Raw genomic sequence first — 20301 nt, forward strand, 5'->3', positions numbered from 1 at the left:
GGACACTGTTCTTCCCCAGCTGGTGTCTTTGGCTCTGGTGTTAGCTGCACCCATGTCTTCTCACAGTAGAAGATGAGCTTGCTGCTGTCAGTGTTAAATAGGACTTTGAGCTTGAGTCTCAAAGGCTCCAAAGGTACTGACAAAAGAGCTTTCAAATCTGCCCCTCCGGTTTTAGAAATCCAAATGCTGCTCAGCTAGAATTGATCTGTACCAATTTCCCTTTCAGTTTCTTCTGCTTTCAGCCAGCTCCTACAGATTCAATGCCGGCTTTTGTTCTCAGCTGATTGAGCTGGGTTGATGTGGCCGCATGCTAATGCAGTGTTCTAGGTGGAGCAGATGTGCACCCGCTAGCTTTCCGGCTGAGGAGGAATTCAGCCTTGGAAGGTGCGTGATCTGGGCTTGGACTTGCCTAAGCACAAATCCAAGTAATGAATTAGTCATCAGACATGGAATTCATTTCCCTGGGGGCATGGAGAGGGAGGCTGGTACAGCCCAGCTGTCAGTCAGGAATTGCTGATGCAGGAACTCTTGCCAGCTGAGAAGGTTCCCCCAACCCCTGCTAATATAGTAAGGCTAAGCTGCCAAATCCTTTAGTTTGGTATTTCAGTAGTAACATGAGTGCTTTATAGTGTGTGCTTAAAGGCTTTGGTCTCTTTACCTAACCTGCATAAAAATTTGTTAACTGGCTATTTTGAAACTAAAGGCAGCAGACCTTAATCGTGGCAACTCCCCAGTCTCCTACACTCGAGGCAATTTTACTGAATCCTATTTATGTGGTAAGCAGGGTATGCCAGAGGGGTTTGCCATCCTCCATCCATTTGAGGAGTGATTTCATGGTTATTGAGGTATATGGGTGACAATGAGGTGAGTTTGGGAAGAGATGTTTCTGTTCCATCACCTTCCTGTCCTTGGCAACAATTCTAATTTTCTTTTGTTTTTTTCCTTTCTTGTTAGTGTTCAACTGTAGCATGTGGCTTGTAGTGCCTGGTCTCATGTATGATAATTATCTTTTAAGATGTTTGGAAGCTTTACCTATCAAGTACGGAAGAGAAAATATGACATTGTGTGCTCTTTTGTACATAACTAGATCAATGTCTGTTTGAGATTTTCACTTACGTGCACCGATTTACACTTTAGAGTGGGTAAAAAAGGCTAGTGTGGGTATTCTCTTCCTGCCTTATGAACTTCCCCATCATAACTGCCACCTACACTGATCTTTTGGAGAACTGCCGTTATGGCTCCTAGCTGTATTTTTCTGTTGTCAGTGTCTCTGTGTCAATTTTTCTGTTACCTTTGCTGGACAAACACCATGTGCAATAGCAGATAAATGAGTGATTCTCTGCTGTAGTGAGGGGAAATGGCACAAGAACCTCAAGATTATGGTTGATACCGTGGGCTTTTGAATGGTTTTTTTTTTTTTTTTTTGAATACAGAATAATGATGCCAAAGCTTTCCAAATACTAGCTTCTAGTTTACCTTAACTTTCTGGTACACAAAGGCTTGATTTTTATGAACTCCTGTACTGAATTGTGCTGGAAGTGCAAAATTAAAATATTGCAGGGAGGGTTATTCTGAATATTGCAAGAAGCTGGGGTTTACATGAAACTGCACTTTATATTTGCACTCTCTTCTCTGAATATTTTGGAATTACTTCAGCAAAATCATGTTGGAGTTTGAAAATGGTCTTTTTGTCAAAGCATAGTCTAGGGAACGAAAGCGTTCAGTTTCTGGTGCTGTAATGTTGCTGTATAATCCCTTTATACCAATTACAGGAGATCCCTCTTGAAATATTCTAATTTAAAAAAAAAAATAGAGAGAGGGGAAGAAGCTTAGACAGTGTCCAATACCACAGCATCCTTGAGTTCTCTTGCAAATACCCATCAGACCTTACAGTCTTCGTGTGGTTCTGCTGTTGTGAGATTTTTACACAGAGGAAGTAAACCCCAAACCTCTCAGAATATTGCCTGATGTCAGTACAGGTTTTCATCTTTTAGGAGTAGCTTGTAACTGTAATCCAAAAGAGATGGTATCATTTCAATTAATTTTTTTTCAGATGACAATATTTAGCTCTAATGGAGTGGAGAAAACTGCCACTGTGAATTCTCGTCCCATTCTTATGTTTACTTTTTCCAGCCCTTTGGCTAGGCTAAGCCAATATGCCTTGGACTGCTTGAGACCTGGCATTTTGTCCTTCTCTGTGTTTTTAATTTTTAAGTTCATTTACAGAAATCAGCAAAAATGAGGAAGTGCTTGAAGTACTATGCTTAGTTGCTTGTGTTGTGTTGTGTGTGGTCAGAGTTGGCAACGTCTCTGTTTAAAGTGTTTGAGTCTTATTTGTGGATTCAGATTTGGTTTGGGTCATCATTTGGTCATGCTGTTCTGTTTTTAATCTTTCAAGACTTACACTGATAAGAGTTTTTAATACTAAGTCCTACTTCTGATTTTTAGTTAGACTTCACTTCTGCTGTGTCAGAAGTGAGCGCAGTTGTTTTGCACTTGCAGCTTCTGGATTACACAGCACTAATTCTTGTTGTTTTGCATAATGTTGCACTGATCTTTGTTGGAAAGTTAATTTATCTAGATCTTCAGTGTTCCATGTTGGAGCATGACAAGAGGGTATTTGAACTGAAAACAAAGGCTCAAATGGCTATTTGAAAGCTAAACAAAGCAGGGAGCATGCCATCGGAGAGCGAGTTGACTGGGTTTTATCTGGTGCCTCTCTTGTACACCACGCTTGGTGGAATTATTTGTTGATGGAGAGGAAAGTTCATCGTTCGGTTGCAAAGACCGTGGCTGTTTCTGAGAAGAGGCGGAAGAGAGGAGGCAGCATCCGCTCTCTGGTTACGTAGCTCTGCGGTGCACTGCGTCTGCCCACCGACCTTAAATTAATCTTCTGTGCTTTCTTTCAGTGTGTGGGAGAAATTATCTGTTTGGATCCTAATAAAAAGTGGCCTATTTAATAAGCATTCTGTACATATATTTATTTACAAATATTCTTGATCTTTAATTAAGGAATCCAGCTCTGTTACTTGCTGCTTGGTGCTCACTTCCAGGCTGGGGAGTCTGCGAGAAGATCATGGACTGCAGAATTTGACTGCTCTGCGCTTCTGTCTGTTTAAAACAAGTAGTTTTGCAGCTGATCAAAGCAGGAGGATTATGCTGCTGCTGTGGAACTAAACTGGCGAGGGGGGATAAATGGCAGTTCTGAAGCAGGCCTACCTGAACTGATGGGCTCTTTGTTGTCAACAGGATAATGTGAATAATTTGTGTGGTTTTGTTTTTGGTTTTTTTTAACAGAAGTGTTGTTTGTTCTGTTGGAATATTTACTCTTGCATTTCAAAGCCCAAACAACTGGTTTACTTTTAACCGAAAGGTGTATTGCATATAGTTCCATATGCAGTGTAAAGTTTATCTTCACCTAGCCGTAAGAAATATAGGGCATCCTCTGTGGATGTGGGTTTTCAGAACACTTTTGTTATAAAGAAAAGAGGGTTTTTGTTTTGCACATGTGTATTAATAGTCTGAATGTAAAACCTGCATGGAGACTGTTACATCTGTTTTATTAAGCAGTATATTTATCCCAGAAATGGAGAAGTATATGAAGCTAGCAATATGTTACGGATTACAATTGCCTTTTGTGCTATGGGTAGGCAGTGAGGTTGTGTCTCTTCTCCCCATGTGTTTCTGGTTTTATAATTTACCAGTTCTCACCCTTTAGGTAGCTATATTCAAAGGCAGTCTTTTTGCTTTCTCTCTAATACTGCTTTTTATTCATCCTAAGTGTACCTGTATGTATAGTAAGTATTTGTTATCAGCCAATATAATCTTCTTAATGTAAAAAGAAATAGCTTTTAGAGCAAATAAATTTTTTCATGTTCTGTACTTAAGCATTTTCATTTGTCATTCATTTACAATCAATCTATGGATGTGAATTTAAAATGATTTGCAAAAACCTAATTTTCCTAGGTTAAGTTGAAACTCATGCAAGTCTTGAAGTTTCTGTGACCTGTTAATAATAAAATAAATAAATAAATGAATAGCACAAACTTTGGTCTAGTGGTTTAGGAATTCAATCTGCTGGCTGATTGAATTCCTAATTCAATCTGAATTAGGAATTCAAAGTCCTGGCTGTCCCTGTCCAGAAAGAGCCAGCTGAAGAACTAAACCAGCTGCTATTAGCTGTGGCCTCTTCTTTGTGGGCAATGAGGTTCTTGTCTCTTCTCTTTCATTGTTATTTTATTTCAAGTTAGGAAACCAGTAAAAATTGAAGACGTTCCTGTTAAATCAAGAGTAGAAATACGTCAATGTGTCGACTACAATCTGTTTCCAGTTACTGTTCCTGTCAAATCGGTTGCATTCACAAAGTACAAGTAGCATTTATGATATCGGATCATTTTTAATGGCAGATTTTGTTTAATAGCGTTCTTGTGTCATTTCATTTTTATTCAAGCTTTCTCCTTACTGCATAGCGAGGAATTTTATGTCTGAAATAGGAGTTGGTGTCTGATTCTTTGACAAACTGATTTTGAGTTTGGCTGTATCTTGCTTTTATAGACTACAATATTTCCTTTATATTTTTTGGGTAGCTAATTTAGTGTCCAGTAACTGAAGATGCTTGTATATTCCGTACAATGTTAGTGCAAGAGTTTGAACCTGGATTGTGTGCAACTGCTGGGGAGCCGAGGAGGAAGAGGAAGAAGCGAAAAACTGTGGTTTGGTTTCTGGGCAAGGAGTGAGTTCCTGCAGAAGGCATGGCGCTTGGCAAGGGGAAAAACCAAGATTGATGGCGTTGAGCTATTTCACTCCTCGTGTTCATTAAACCTTGTAAAACTGTTGGAACCGTGACTCACTTTCTTATAAAGGAAAATAAGATAACGTGAGTAAGCTCAGAGCCTTTACTGCTCTCCAGAACGTTGTTTATATATGACATTGTTTTCCTTAGAATTGTTAAAATGGGTCTGACAGATTACCTTAAAGGTATCTTGACTTGCTTATCTCCTAAGCAAAAGTCTCATATCTGGGAATAAGGCCTGTCCTGCCTTACCTCTGAGTTTAAGTTAGCTAGTTTGGTGGATGAGCTGTTTCTTGTATCTTTTTTGCAGAATTTTATTGAAGTGGTGTTGAAAGTCTGGACGTGGCTCTGTAGTATTGAAAAATGTAGGCTTTGACGTGTGCCTAATGAGGCAGTCGTCATTCTTAGCCCATTGCCTGTAAGTAAAAGCTATTGAAAGGGTACACATAAGCTGGTGTATATTCTCTTAGAAACCATGAACAGTGTAGACCAAGGCTGCAGAAAATGGATTTTTGTCGTGATTGTTGTCGTGATTGAGGAGCATGAAGAGATTTGCTGGTGGGTTCTGTGACTTGGAGGTTGGTTGTTCTCTTCTTTAATTTTTTCTGCTTCGTGATCATCTTCTGTGGCACTTGATCAGTTAAGCCACCGGTGATTTCTGTTTTCCATGAGCTGCTCTCTTGCAAGCTTTCCTCTTTGTGGTTTTTTTTTTTTTTCCCCTGAAATTATCCTTTCAGTGTAGCAATTGGACTAATTTTATTTCGTGTGCATCTTATGCTAGTCATCAGAATGACTGTTCCAGTTGTGAAAAGGACCTCTTAAATAATAGCCAGATCGGACCACATTCCACGATGCACTGCTGTAGCTGGTTTTGGTGTCAAAATTTACTTATAATGAACTTCATTTTAAGCTTCCCTAGCAGTTGGTGCTGGCAGGGAGCAAGGACATGATAGTCTGCTTATTAGAGATAGCAAGAGGGAGTTTTGTCCTTCTGCCGCTTCGTGGCCTGTAGCCAGTGATGCGAAGCCTCTAGGACTTGTGTCCTCTGCTCTGCCATGGGTCCAATGGAATTTCAGATATTTCACTGGAAATTTCAATATTTCAATGGGATTTCAGATATTAGGATTTAAATTTTTCATATTTAACCTGTTTAAGGTTCCACTTTACATATTTAAAGCATTTCCTTTTGAGGAAGGGGTGTTAGTTTGATTTGGACTTGGTGGTTAGCTTTAATCAGCAGCGTGGCATTAAGAACTTTATCTGAGTACAAGCTTGAGGATGGAAAAAAATCTTTCTGGCTTCTCTCTGTTCTTGCCATTTGTGTATGAAAGTGTGTTGGAGCTTTCCCTGGTGATGCTGGTACTTCATTTGAATATCTTGGAAGTGATTTCTTATAATAAGTAAATTTATCCTGTGGAAGAAACTTTAATCATCTAGAATTTTTTTTCATTACTTCCCCATACCCAGTTGGAAATTCATGAAATCTGATAGACGTTCCAAGACCCTTAAGGACTTGCAATGTTAAAATGATTCATTAACTGTTCTAATTATGTGACTTCTAGGGCATGCCTGCGTGCTTCAGGGCAAATAGGTATAATGACAAATACATGATACTTGGCCTAAATGAAGGCTTCTCCTTAAATCCATCTGGACAGCTGCTGTGACTGTTAAGAATATTAGCCCCCCAAAAATGCAAAATATGCTGATTGGTCAGATGACATGGCCACTATACATGGGTGTCTTTATTTGGCAGCTACTTATTTGAAGGGCTGAAACTTGCCACAGGACTTTCTCCCAAGGGTTAATGGAAGATTTGGTTTGTTGATGTTCTGAGTGCTCCTTGCTTTTGTTAAAATCAATAGAGGCAGTTTTTAAGAATTTTTTTTTTTTTAATCTACAAAGGCAAAAATCTTTTCTCTGTGAAGCAAACAGAAGTAAACAGATCTATATTTTCCTGTGATTGATGTGGGCTGATACGAGCTGCTTTTGAAATTCAAACTGCAGGCAGCTTCTGACATCTGTATTGCAGGTAGCTTCTCTGAGGTGGGCTTGTAGATAAGGCTGTTGTGTAGGCCTCTTGCAATGTTTAATGTCAGAAAGCTGAGCTGAGATGTGTTAATTTTATTAACGTAGGTAAATTGAACCAGTGATAAAAGGAGGTGGTAATTTGTAAAAGTGTATTTTAAAGAGCAGTAGACCTGAGTCCATTTTAACTTCAGTTTCCATTCAGGAGTGGTAAAATGTCATTAGCTGAAACCAAGAATAACAAAAGTGTAATTTCTTCACAGTAGAAGAGAAGGTCTTAATCTAACAAAAGCCATAATGTCAGGAGCAGAGAAACCAGCTTCTTGGGAGAAGTTGTATCTGATGGTTCATCTTGTTGGTAATCATGCCAGAGTTAGGCTGCTCATTGCTATTTCCAAACAGTGGTGGAGTAAACTTCTGTTAGACTGGGGTGGTAAATGGCTTTCACCTGTGCTTTGTCACTGAGTGCTGAAAGGAAGGCATGCTGGCACTTTAGAGGTCGTTTAGATTTGCCAAAATGGAGTTTTAGTGTATGTTATTAGTTTGTTATAGTAGCAAGCGTATCTTTTGAAAATGCTTGTTGGAAGGTTTCCTTTTGAGTCTGAGTGAGGAGGGAGAAGTTAAGTTGTTGATACATCTGTAAACTGAAAATAAACCTAAAATTGAACCTAAAAGTAACTTTCTGTTACTCTGTCTGAAAATGATCATTTGGGGTCTTAAGTGGTACCTACAAGGAGTAACAGAACTGGTCCCATTGGAGTTAGTATGAAATTAGAGCTTTACATGCAAATAAGGTCTGAGGACTAAACACTGCACACACACACACACACACACCCCCCCATGCTAGTGGGTTATTTTTTTTTGTTGCTTTTTGTCCTCTTGCCACCCTGGCATAGAGAAGTCCCCGGTGACATTTCTCACAAACGCAGAATGCTCTTAGGAAGAATGCTGCCGTTGGAGGCTGTAGGGTTCTGGAGTGAGCAATATGTTGTTGCGGTTTAGTAACCACAGGATACTTGAACAATAGAGAGAGGTATGTGGAAGACAACACACATTTCTCCAGTTGCAGGCAAGAACCGTTTTTCTTGCATTTCCTTTAGAGAAACAATCAGGTTCATTAAGATGACTAATTAATGCAGTTTACTGCCATTAATCTTTCTTAACACCAAGGTATGTAGCATGCAGTAAAATCCATTAACACATGCCGTGATCCTGTGCTAATTGTTAAACTCTGCTCTTCTTTGAACAGCTTAGTACTGAGGTAGATGCACACAGATTACAGCGGGGTAAGAATGGCTCCCTCACAAATGTAAATATTTAATTTGATAGAACTGATAATAATGCTAGCTCTCTTGCTCGTCGGTTGTTGAATGACTTAAGTGGAGTAGAGTATGTCATTAATGGTATTAAAAGTTATTAAATAGGACTGAGGAAGACATGATAGGGGAAGGGAGAAAATTGGTACATCATCATGTACAACCTTAGCCCTGTGTCAGGTTGATCCATAAGAGAACTCATCTAAAACTTGTTTATTTAAACTATTTATCATACAGTTCACTGGCTTCAGAAAATGAAGGTGAGGGAAAAATGAGCACAGTCAAGGTTTCAGATAAACCACGGGTTTCATGTGACTGTGTTTTGAGTGACCCACCACAATGGAAATAAGTGTCCAATTAGACTTGCTAACTTAAGGCAGTCTTTCAAAACATAGTAAAAATGGTAGTGAGAGCTACATACAAAGAAATTTTACAGAAACTTTTTTTTAAAACTGTTTTACAGTAATAGTGTAAATACCTACTTGAAGTAAAAATATGATGTGCCTAAAAAGATAGACAGTACCTGAACTTCAGGAAGAATGAGATGGAAGGTTAAGATGACTGCAGTGACTAAAACATCGATGGAAGGCAATGCTCATCTCCAGAATGCTGGATAAAATCCCATGCAGCTATGTTTAGAGAAGTATGTGATTATCTTTATGCTCCCAATTGTATCAAAAGTGATTATTTACATCTTGTAAATTGATGTTTCTTGTTTAAATCTGCAGGGTATTCTTGATGCTGTTCTTCAGTTGATTGTAGGAACTAATTGGGGGAGAAAGATTTATGGCTACAATTTACTCATCTCAATATGTTTTCATTTGAGTCAGTCAAGAGAAAGAGGTTGACCTCCTCTTATAAGAAATCCACGTGAACTCATAATTCAGGTAAAAAACCCAAACAAACCAAAACAAAAACCCCCTCCACCAAACCCAAAACCTCACTATTTTAATGTTTCTGTTTTAGACAGAAGGATATGAATTGTAGATTAACTTTTCAAAATCCTTTACTAAGGGAAGACTTTCTGTTTTCAAGCAAATGCTATTTAGAGTGTGCAGTAGTGGTGAATTCTTCTTAGGGTAACGCCAAAGCTCTGAGTTACTTCAAGACTCAATAAATCTCTCCTTGGAGTACTGCTGATGCTGTATGTACTGTAACTACCTGGGTCATGTTGCTGGACACCTGTGGGGACAGAGATCTGCTCTTCCCATGGCAGGAAGCCTGATGCTGTGATACGATACTCTGAATCTGTCTGATGTTCCTTTGGATGCTTTTGGTCTCTCTAACTTTCAGAAAACTTTTTTGAAACTTCTTCAGACAGCTCCAGCTTCAATGGATATTGAATATTATTTGTCCAATGCAAGCCATCTGTTATCTGTTTTGGCAGTCTTCAGTTAGTAGCATTCAAAGAAAAAAAAAATGCTTCCCTCAGTGCTGCGGGTTTTTTGCTTTAATGTCTTCAAACAAGTTAATTTTGTGGTGTTCATCCATTTGCCCAAGTTTCTTATCTCTGCAATCCAGGCTTGAGGATTCACTTGCAGACCTAGTATTTAGGATTTGGAAGGGAGAGGTTTGGAGGTGTTATCTCAATTATTGGTTACTTATGCATTTCTTCCATTAATCTTCATTTGTATGCTAAAACAGCTTGAAACTATATTCATTTCAACTGGCTGAATTGTGGAAATTGATTTTTTGTGCTGTCACAAATGATGGCATTCTTATGCTACTTGAATCTGGTTGGAAGAGCTGGTACTTGTGATGGTGACGTAGGCTATAAGCAGACCTAATGGTTCTGTTCTTTGGACCCCTACAACTGTGACTAGGCTTATTAAGTCAAAATTTCACCCTGTGCTGGTACTTCAACCCCTAGCATGCATTCACACAGTAAAGAATGCTCTTAGGAGGATAACTTCCTGGTGAGACCCTCAGAACATGCTACTCACTTGCAGGAGGGTACTGCATGTTCATATCATCTCTGCTGCAGTTGTATTTTTTGCTTAGTTTTTTTTTTTTTACCAGAATTTGGCCACTCACAGATATGACGATAGCATGGAAGTCTCACACTGGTATTAACACAAGTAATTTTTTTACCACCTGTAAATAGGTGCTGTCCGTGGTGGGGGATGGTGTTGCTTACACCACGTCTTGGCTGCATTAAACTGCTTTAATCTTGTACATGGACTTATTCTTCACTAGATCCATCACAGATGTTTGTTCAGAACTTTTAGACTGTTTAATACTGTAAGAATGGAAGTATGGCTAATTCCAGGGTTCCCTTTCCTCAAATCACTGGTTTCTGTAACCCTTGGCTTTTAGGTAGTCTGATTAAAAATTGAGTCTGATGGAGAGCAAAATGATCTCCCTGGTGCTCCACCTGCATGATATTGATGAGTGTGGGCCAACAATGAGGAATTTTTTGTCTTGTGACCGTACTTGCAGCCAAAGCAAGTTATTTGAAACTAGTAAGAAATGTTACCATCAAGAAGAGGATGTCAGGTCTTTTAACTTAAGGTGTTTTCAGATTGGCATGAAACAATTGAAGTTTCTGTTAGGGGTGTGGGCAGTTTTGGGCAAAAGCCCTCAGAAGTACTTGGGTGGTGCTAAGCTTCTGTTGTGCATTTGCAAACAACTTGAACTGCTTACTTGTAATTTGAGAGGGGGAAAAAAGTTGAGTAGATGGCAGCCTGAAAGGTTTTGTGTGAAGTTAAAAAAATTCTTTGGCTTCTGTAAAAGTGTTATTTGAGGAATGCACAGGCTCTTTCCCAGTCTAGAAAAATGTGGGATTTTTCTCCACTCCGCACAGTTACAACTGAAGGGACTTTGTTCGTACTTTGAAAACATGGCTTGTATTAGGAACAGAGCATAGGAATCTCTGTAACTTTCTGAAAAGTTTGGATCATGTGAGAATTTACTGTTTTCTCACAGAAAAACTGTTAATTTTCTACTAGCAATTGGACCATCTTTCACTGAAAGATGAGTTAAAAAAAAAAAAGGTTTTTTTTTTTTATAGGTTGCAGGGGGAAAAAGAAATCAAGAATAAATTGAAGAGCACTCTACACACTTTTTTGGTGTCTTAATTCCAGCATTTAAACTTAGAATTGAGGTTAAAGTAAGAACTCTGTTTTTACATGTGGACCATATGTGCTATTGTCTCTACAAAATGAGAGTGACGCTAATTAACTACAGATGAAATACAGCGCTGCTCTGGGTAGGGGTTTATTGCCTCCTTTCTTGATGGTGTGAGGCTCATGATTGTAGTCTCTCTTCCTCAGTTTTTGAGCATGTGATCTGGTTTCCATAGAACAGTGGAAGGCCTTAGTATTGCTAAGTTCCTATATTTTCTCTGCAGAAAGAGGTGGTTGAGAGACTTCAGTTGTTTTTTTTGTTTGCTGGTAGCTAGGCCTGCATGAGAAAGCAGAAGTAACCTGTGGTAGTTCTGGATGATGAGTTTGGTTTATTGCATTGTGGTGCTGGAGGGACGTGACAGATATCCATGAGGAATCTGCTTCCATTTTTTTTTTCCTACGTAACAGCTTATTTACTAATGAATAATTGCACAAATGTGGGGGTAAGATATGTTCTGAAAATGTCACTGGAGTTTCCAATTCCTCTGTGATTTTCTTGGTGGTTATTCACATATCCAGTAAGCTTTCTGAGCATCAGCGGGCTAATACTACTGGAGATTAATTACCTCTGTGAAGTGCTGTATAGTCAGAGAATGAATTTGTTTCCGAGATATTTGGGCTGTTCAGAGTTGCCAATTGTATGCACAAAGAGGACTATTTGGTCATCGGTCTAGTGCGGGCAGATCCACAGGCTGTTTGTAGCCTGGGAGTTTGGGACTGATTATTTAGTGTCATTTAAAACACAAGAAACTTTAAATCTAAATTTGATTCCTACATAGAAATTAGACGTCTTTAGAAGTTGGAATGCATTCTTATGACAACTTTCATCTTATTTTAGATGAACATCTCATGAGGTCACTCCTCTTTCTGTTTTGAAGCTCATACTGTCGCAACATCATAATTAAATGGGATGCATTTTCTAACTTTAACATATATTGTTTGATGGGTTTTTTTGAGACATCAGAAACTGGAATAGCTTAACATAGAATGGTAAGAGAAAAACAGATTGCTCTTCATTGAAAAATAGAAGGAATTGAACCAATATTTATTTCATTTTTATAGCTGGTAATTTGTTTGAGGTCCATGTCTGTGAGTGATCAGCTGTATCTGTCTGTCTTCTGGTTAAGGAAAGCTGCTGACATGATCTCCAGTTAATCACTGTGATCATTTGAGACTTGATAGCTGCTGAAATAATGAGAACATCCTCTTTGTTATAACATTTGCAGTGATGGGATTTTAGCGTATATCAAATATTGCACAAGATACTAAAATCTCATAACTCTTTAAAGGAAACCTCTCTACCTGGTTGAGCACTTGGATTGGATGGATAATGCAAGATAATTAGAAATGTATCTTTTTCCATCAAAAAGGATTATTTGAAAATTGGTCTTTCCTAGCTTACAGTGTCTGAACAGTTCTGATGCTTGAGGTATCTTCTTTGGTGATCAGAAGAGGACCTTCTTCAGTAACTTCTAGAAAACCAAGAAACAGTTGTGCCAAATACTGTTAAAGTACAAGAGGGGTCTTTGCTGTAGCTATCCTGCTTGGAGATAAAATTGCTACTCTAGGTGGGACGTATTGATGTTAATTGTGGAGTGAAAGGAAGGGGGAGAGGGGAGAATGTGTGCTATGGTCTGAAAATCTACCAAGTCTCTCCTCCCCATTTTTGAGGTTCTTTGATAGTTGTTAGACCCTGTGTACCTGAAAAGGAGTAGACAAGAATTTCTCTAAACTCTTGGCACTCTGTGGTCCAGACTTTGAAGAAAGCTTTGGATTCTTTTGCTGGAGGTTCAGCATTTCACATTTCTCAGGTGCCTAAGAGGACCTGAAAGCTGCTTTTGGAGCCTTGCTGTCTTATTTTAATATACTAGCTTGGTCCCTGCTTCCCCTGCTATCCGATAGCCTTAATCCATCATGGAGACCTACTTGCCTCTTGGTTTTCAGCTATGCTGTCTTGTCATTAAGGCTTTTTTCTACTTGCCTGTGCCTTTTAATGTGGTGGCTTATGCTTTTTTTTTTTCCCCCTGAACTCGAGTCACCCTGAATCTTTTATTAGCTAAAACTACTAACTGGTTTGGCTGGTGATACTGAATTGTGTGATACAGTTGTGCTTCACCTGTTGCTATCTCTGTAGGATATGGATGGCCTTTCATGCAATGTCTGTCAGAAAATGGATTGTGTGTATTTGAATCTGACTACATAGCCATTATTCTCTAGTTTCTAAATATTGATAGCTTATTACACAAGTCTTAAAGAGGCCTATTTCAGAAGCGAGCTGTTTCCTCAGCTCTGGAACTGAGATTTTTTTTTTCCCATGTTTTTCAAGTTGCAATTTTGGTGTCTGAGACCAATACAAGCTCAGACCAGAAGTTTTTCTTTAGAAGTGCCTTCACGACAGAAACACATCTAAACAGGCTTCCAGAGAGTTTCATTCTCTCCCCTCTCCTACTGCTTTGTCTTATTTGGGGAAGCTGCTGATCGGTTCAGAGACTTCGGGGCAAGGGGCAAGAGAGGTAGCACGGGAAAGCAGATGTGCAGAAACTGGGCTCAAACAGTCACGCTCCCTGGGAAAAAACCCATCTCATTTAGACTCTTGGACAATTGTTCGTTCAGTATCTGCATACCAGCTTATCTTCAGATCTGTCTGCTTGTATGTTACGGTACAGCTAACTTACTAATAGCTGCATTGATTGATTTCTAACAGCTAAGATAACTGAAGCAGCTTGATTAGCAAGGAAATGGGTTGTTGAATTTGAGACTTGCTGAAGTGCTAAGCACTGATATGTCATCACCTATAGATGCCTTCATTTGTCTAAGGAGATATCGCTAGTGATATAAGGTGCATTAAGTGTTAGTGGCAGTCGCCCAATTAGGTTTGGCTTTGTCAAAAGTATACCTCATTTGGAGAAATCTGCACAATTAGGATTTTTTCAGAAAGATCCTGTTTTATTTTTTTACGTAACAGATGATTCTGTAACACATTTTTGCAAGCATTTCTTTTTCAGATCTAACACAAATAACATTTTAAACAGTTTTAAACTTCATGAAGTTGTGTTTGGGCTATTTTGCAAAGTGTGCTGTTGATTTTCCTGTAGTGGTTAAGAAGAGATCTCTGAACTAGAGAATAAAGGCATTTTGTGAGAGGCCCATTAGCGTCATCTGAAGTTTCCTGTCTTCCCCATTTACTACTTCTTCAGGGTTTTCTTTATTCTTGATTTTTCTTGTTCCAACCTCACAAATGCTCTCACAGAATAAAAAGTACCTGTGTTTTACAAGGGCAATTCTTTATTTAAAGAGCTGATACAGATGAGTGAGCATCACCCAGATCTGCCTCTGCTTTCATGTAGTTTCCTGATGGGTCACTGGAGCCTGACCTCACTTATGCTGGCCGCTCATGCTTTTACAAAAACTAAATGGAGGAATCTGAGGCTGTAGCTCATTCTCCAGGGAACAGGTATGACTTGGAGGATGAAATGAGATTTGGGTACGAGGTTGTGGCTTTCTTTAAACACCACATCTAGGCATAAAATAGTTCTAGGAGTCAGGATTTAAGAACAATTCACTTAGGAGAAAAGTAAAGAAAAAAAAAACTTCTAGAGGCTTTGTTTAAGCAGATTAGTCAAACATTTTGTACACATTTTCCCCTTTTTCAAGCACTGGCTGTTAATTCTGGCATAACTCCTTTGTGTAGTAACCTCCCAAGCCAGGCCTGTATTTGAGGCTAGTTGTGAATCTGCCTCAGATTATGGTGAGGAAACATTCCCATTTACTCAGACTTGCATAGTCAAGGTAATGGTCTTGACTGTTGTGTTTGATACGCCAGGCAGTGCAACATGACGTAAAGCAACAAAATGTGAGGTTCACTATGATGGAGATCTGTGATGAAAACTCAGAATTTTTTAATTAAATTGTGGTTTTGTGCATAGTGCAACACAATGTAAAATGATTAGTGTGACAATGCAGCATATTAAGAAAATTTACAGCTTTTTTTCCCAGTCTTGCAGAGGTTTCTGCAAGACTGGAACACAGCATTTCTGAACCGATGCTGTGAGACCAGATGCTGTCAGAAAGTTGCTGATGTGGAGCAGTCTCTCCCACGTTAGTGAAGTTTTTGTTCTTACTGCCTGAGGACGTCTCACTGATGCTGAAAAACTATGTATAGTTTTATAATTGTTACCCCTTAGAAGTTGGTGACCTTCTATACTTGTGTCAAGATACACACATGCTGCTGTTTTTTCTTATGAGCCTCTAGGGAGTGGGTTATCATGAATAATAATAAATGTAATATTCCAACCAAGAACTGCTTGGTGGTGGTATTTAGCTATCTCTTCTTGATATACTCCTTATAATATTACTTTAGAGGATTTTCTTAAACAGTTGTGAAATAGAAGTGGAAAAGGAGAGGGTAATTTTCCTTTAACTTACAATGATGTTGTGCAAGCTGAGCTACTTCAGAAATATCTGTGTGCTTATTTCTGAGAAGCAGCTGGTAAAATTCTGGGCTGAGCGAGTGACTAGAGAGCAGACATCACTGCTGGTGTATTTATTGCAAAGTTGTTTCTCTGGCCTGGTGTGGTCTTTAACTTCTGAACATCTCTGGCCCTGTAATGTTGTCGTCTTGTCTCTGGTGCCAGCTTCAAAACTGTAACTGCCCAGTTTGTCCACCTAAGTCTCCCACCTAGTAATTTTGCTTCACTTAATTGGTAGAACAGAGTAAAAGTTCTCTATATTTGACTCTTATTTACTTTAATTATAGTAAATTTTGTCAGAAATAAAATACCACTGTGTTTCATATGTTATGAAGCTCATCACAATGAGCTTCATGTACTTCTATGGATATAAGTCATTGTTTTCCATATCAGCCATATCAGAAGTTGAATGAAGTCTTCTGAAGTCTGCACCTGTGTTAATGCTAGGAACCAAGATGTTGCCTTGAGAATTGGCAGCGCAACATGGTTTTCATCCGCAAGATGTGACTGTTTATAGCATCTGTGAAAGCTGTTAGATTCGGTTATGAACCATGATGGTTTTGAGCCCAGATCTATATACTTTAACCAAGCAGTGCTGTTCTTGAAGTTTACCTTCTCTGTGTTTATCTCCTTTGTGTCTTAAGCCCATGGTGTTTATGACACGGAATTTCTTTAGCTCTTCAGGGAGTTGTTAACCATCAAGTCAGTGTGTTGTAGAGATGCTGTGGACATGGGTTTGATAGTCTTTGTAAAGGACTAGGGTTGCTGTATTAATTTCAGTTCCTTAAGGTTTCTTTGCTCACAGCTACAATCAGTTTGTTGCTCTACTTGTGCATGCTATGTACTTTTAACAGTTGATTCAGTAATGAAGGCCATTTGCATCGTTGTTCTGGGGTATTTTTGTACCATCTCTGTGCCTTTGGTCAGTGTGCCAGGTCATCATCAGAAGTGCTAGCATAGCAGGCCGGGTAGGCACTGCTTGTCCAGAATACCATTACCCTGAGTTACTCTTTCATGTAGTAACTGGAGGGATAATGTACCCAAGTTCCACCTGCAAAATATGAGCGTGTAGCAGGTATAAGCATGCCTTTTATGATCCACTAAATATGAAGAGCTCCAAGGAGGCTGTTTGTCATGTAGCCTTCCACTTTGACACAGCTATTACTGCTACCGGCTTTGGCTAGTTATATAATTCTGTAATGCTGTTGTGGCTGTCTGGCTTACCTCCATAACCAAAATGAAGGTAAATTATAGCATTCAGCACAGAAATGGATCAGAAGTTAACAATGCTTGTGTTCATAATGCAGTTTGAAATTTATCATAGAATCATAGAATGGTTTGGGTTGGAAGGGACCTTAAAGATCATCTAGTTCCAACCCCCCTGCCATGGGCAGGGACACCTTCCACTAGGTCAGGTTGCTCAAAGCCCCAACCAACCTGGCCTTGAACACTTCCGGCGATGGGGCATCTACAACTTCTCTGGGCAACCTGTTTCAGTGCCTCACCACCCTCATAGTGAAGAATTTCTTCCTTATATTGAATCTAAATCTACCCTCTTTCAGATTACAGCCATTACCCCTTGTCCTATCACTCCATGCCCTTGTAAAAAGTCCCTCTCCAGCTTTCTTGTAGGCCCCTTCACGTACTGGAAGGCTGCTATAAGGTCTCCCCAGAGCCTTCTCTCCTCCAGGCTGAAAAGCCCCAACTCTCTCAGCTGGTCTTCATAGGAGAGGTGCTCCAGCCCTCTGATCATCTTTGTGGCCCTCCTCTGGACTTGCCCCAACAGGTCCATGTCCTTATGTTTGGGGCCCCAGAGCTGAACGCAGTACTCCAGGTGGGGTCTTATATTTGAGATGTCGTGGTAATAGTGTGTCTTATTGTTCTAGCTTGTTTGTGCTTATCCTGTGATCTAGGGATTCAGTAACACCAGTGTTTGGTACTGTACTAAAAGAAAAGTGAGGCAGGAGGCTTTTAAAATGGAAAATATTTAATCAGTAACTACTGGAGTGGAGGTGGATTGTGGCTCTAGTGGGAACTTTGTTGGTTCTTTTGCACGTCGTTACAGTGGTCATGGGTACAGCTCCTTGGGGAGACAGCAATTTTTTTAAATTTTTTTTTCTCCATGATAAGCTAGGAATAGCTGTGTCCTTGAAGCACATCTTGACTCTCTATGTCTGTGGAAAAGATTTCCCTAAAGCTTTTAGATCTTTGGTTCAGCAACAAGAAAATATAGATGCAGAAAAGGAACCACTTAAGTTTGGGTTTATTAAATCTGTAAGACTGGAGGGATGGAGAGGCAGACCAAACAATGTGCAAGGGATTTGGCTATAACAGGGCCCTGGCAGCAGTGCACAGCTTTCTTGCTGTCCTTCAGATGTCCTTTGTGGCTTTTAGGTATGGATGGAAAAGCAATGTCTCACTTCTTGTTTCAAACTATTTCCCCATGACTATTGAATCAAGTGCTGTTTAGCCTTGAGTCACTCAGCCTTATTCACTGTGGAATTTACTGAGGCAAATAGCTACAACATGCTGCTGCTATTTATAATGTTATCTCATTGTCTGTGGGTTACATGAAGCCGTGCAGTACGAGGGTTTGAAGAACATGGATGCAGGGAGACCCTTTAGAGTGTGCAGCATTTCAAAACTTTGTGTTTATTACTCCAGCATAACAGTAGGTGCAGTTCCCCTTGCAGATTGCTGCCTGATGCCCAGGGCTGATGGGTAGGCAGTGAAGTGATGACTTTGAGGATCTTTAAGTAATTTTGTGAAGGCTGAGATACTCATATCTTGAGTTAAAAAGACTATTTCCCTCCACTCTCTGTAAACCTCAAAATTGGGGAAGAAAGGTAAGGAGGTATCCAGAAATGATGTATGATATATCATGCTGTTCAAGCATCAAAATAGTCTGTCATGGGGACCTTCTTCCTGAAACATCCTACTGGTGATCTTCTTGGGAGCTGCTTCTTTTCAAACACCTTGAACTTTACACAACGAGCCATTAGTTAACACTGTCACATCAGCTCTCCTTTTGACCTGGGAAAGTCAAGTTCTCAAAAAAATGTTTATATGTAATTGTAAATATGTCCGTGGCCAGGATATCCCATCACTGTTCATACAGCTGTCACTGAAACCTTTTGTAAAAGCAGATATGAAATTAATACTTACAAGATGCCTTCAACTCAGAAGCAAACAAAGCTTATTTCTGGATCCCAATCTTTTGAATTGGCTCCAAAATACCGGAAAGGGTTGGGAAGGGGGAATTCCCAACTAAGTAAGTTTCACTGGAAAAAGAAACAGAAGAAATACCTTAAGAAACCAGTCTGTCTTATGCTACCAAGCATGACTATTAATTACTTAAGTGTGATGGTGTTTTCCAGATATTAGCCAAAAAAAAAAAAAAAGTCCAAATTTGAGAGGCCTAGTGGAAGCCAGCATCAAGAACAGGGAAATGCCTTTCAAAGAACTCTTCTATTGGAAAGCAATGGAAGAATATATACTTTTGTTTGGCTATGTTCCTAGAAAATGTGGGCTTTGTTGGTGAAGACGTAGCAGGGATGACCTTAGCAGTGGTTTTAAATATGCTGTGAGAATTTAATCCATTGCATTCTTTGGAAGAAAGCGTGTGTGTGCATGCATGTATGTACTGATGCATGTGGATGTGCACACACAACTGTGTGTATACGCCCTCTGATGCTGTCAGAGGGCAGAAGTGTAGTTTGAGGATAAACCCAAAGAACAGGTAAACTTGTTCTCTTTCTTTCGGTGAGGCTGCAAATGCAAGATAACTGGCATGAGAATTCAAGGTCCAGGGGAGGTCTTAGGCTTGCATTCCTACATGCTTTGTGGGTATGCTCGCTGGTAACTGGCTGAAATTTGCAGAGCAGCTGGGGTAGGTGGTGTTTAAAAAAAGAAAATTGGTGTAATAATGTTTTTTTCTGTCAATTTATAATTTTAATGTTTTTCAATTTAGAAAACAGGAGCTCTGAATGCCTTTTCTTGAATCTTTCTTCCAGCTAGGTAGCCTGAGAAGTCATCAGATGCTTCTTTTTTCTTCTGTTACTGGCTGTAGAAGAAGGTGACTATATTTAACTGCTCCAACAACCAAAACCAATTAATGCTGTAATGTGAAGAGACTCTGACTTCAGATGTTGTAGAATTTTGCAGCTAATAATCTGAGAGAAAGGAAGAGGGAAATTCTGGTTTTTTTACATACTGGGATGTGAACCCTATGTAAGTGGGGGGGGGAAGGGGCATTTAATAGAAATGCAGAGAACCATTCATAGTACTGGAGATAATTTATGAAGGGGATTGGGCAGAGGTGCAAGTAGCGAATTGTGTTGTCCTTTGCAGCCACAAATGACAAATGTCTTTCAGAGAGGCTGTCTTTCCACCTGAATGCTTGCAGGAATGTGATCTGTTGGGACAGCAATCTTGTTGGAGTTGACATCGGAGCAAAAAATCTTTTTACCCTTGAAAAGTGTGCTAAGTGTTTGGATTTCCTCTTTTGCAGTAAAGAATCGAGTTAATGCCTAATGCCTTGGCTTTCTCACTTTACTTTTGTTTTTGCAAGTGAA

At 39.5% G+C, this 20301-nt stretch overlaps 1 protein-coding gene and 1 long non-coding RNA gene across 2 annotated transcripts in view; both read left to right on the forward strand.

Annotated features, from left to right (window-relative positions):
* XPR1 (xenotropic and polytropic retrovirus receptor 1) overlaps positions 1-20301 on the forward strand; it is a 116162-nt gene that overhangs the window by 18266 nt on the left and 77595 nt on the right. The gene's annotated exons all lie outside the window — the stretch shown is intronic.
* Positions 5271-9017, forward strand: LOC142413189 (uncharacterized). The gene is made up of 3 exons (XR_012776692.1): positions 5271-5370; positions 8597-8776; positions 8862-9017. It is a non-coding gene; the product is annotated as an uncharacterized LOC142413189 (long non-coding RNA).

This window comes from Mycteria americana, chromosome 7 (assembly GCF_035582795.1).
Source record: "Mycteria americana isolate JAX WOST 10 ecotype Jacksonville Zoo and Gardens chromosome 7, USCA_MyAme_1.0, whole genome shotgun sequence".
Classification (NCBI taxonomy): Eukaryota; Metazoa; Chordata; class Aves; order Ciconiiformes; family Ciconiidae; genus Mycteria; species Mycteria americana.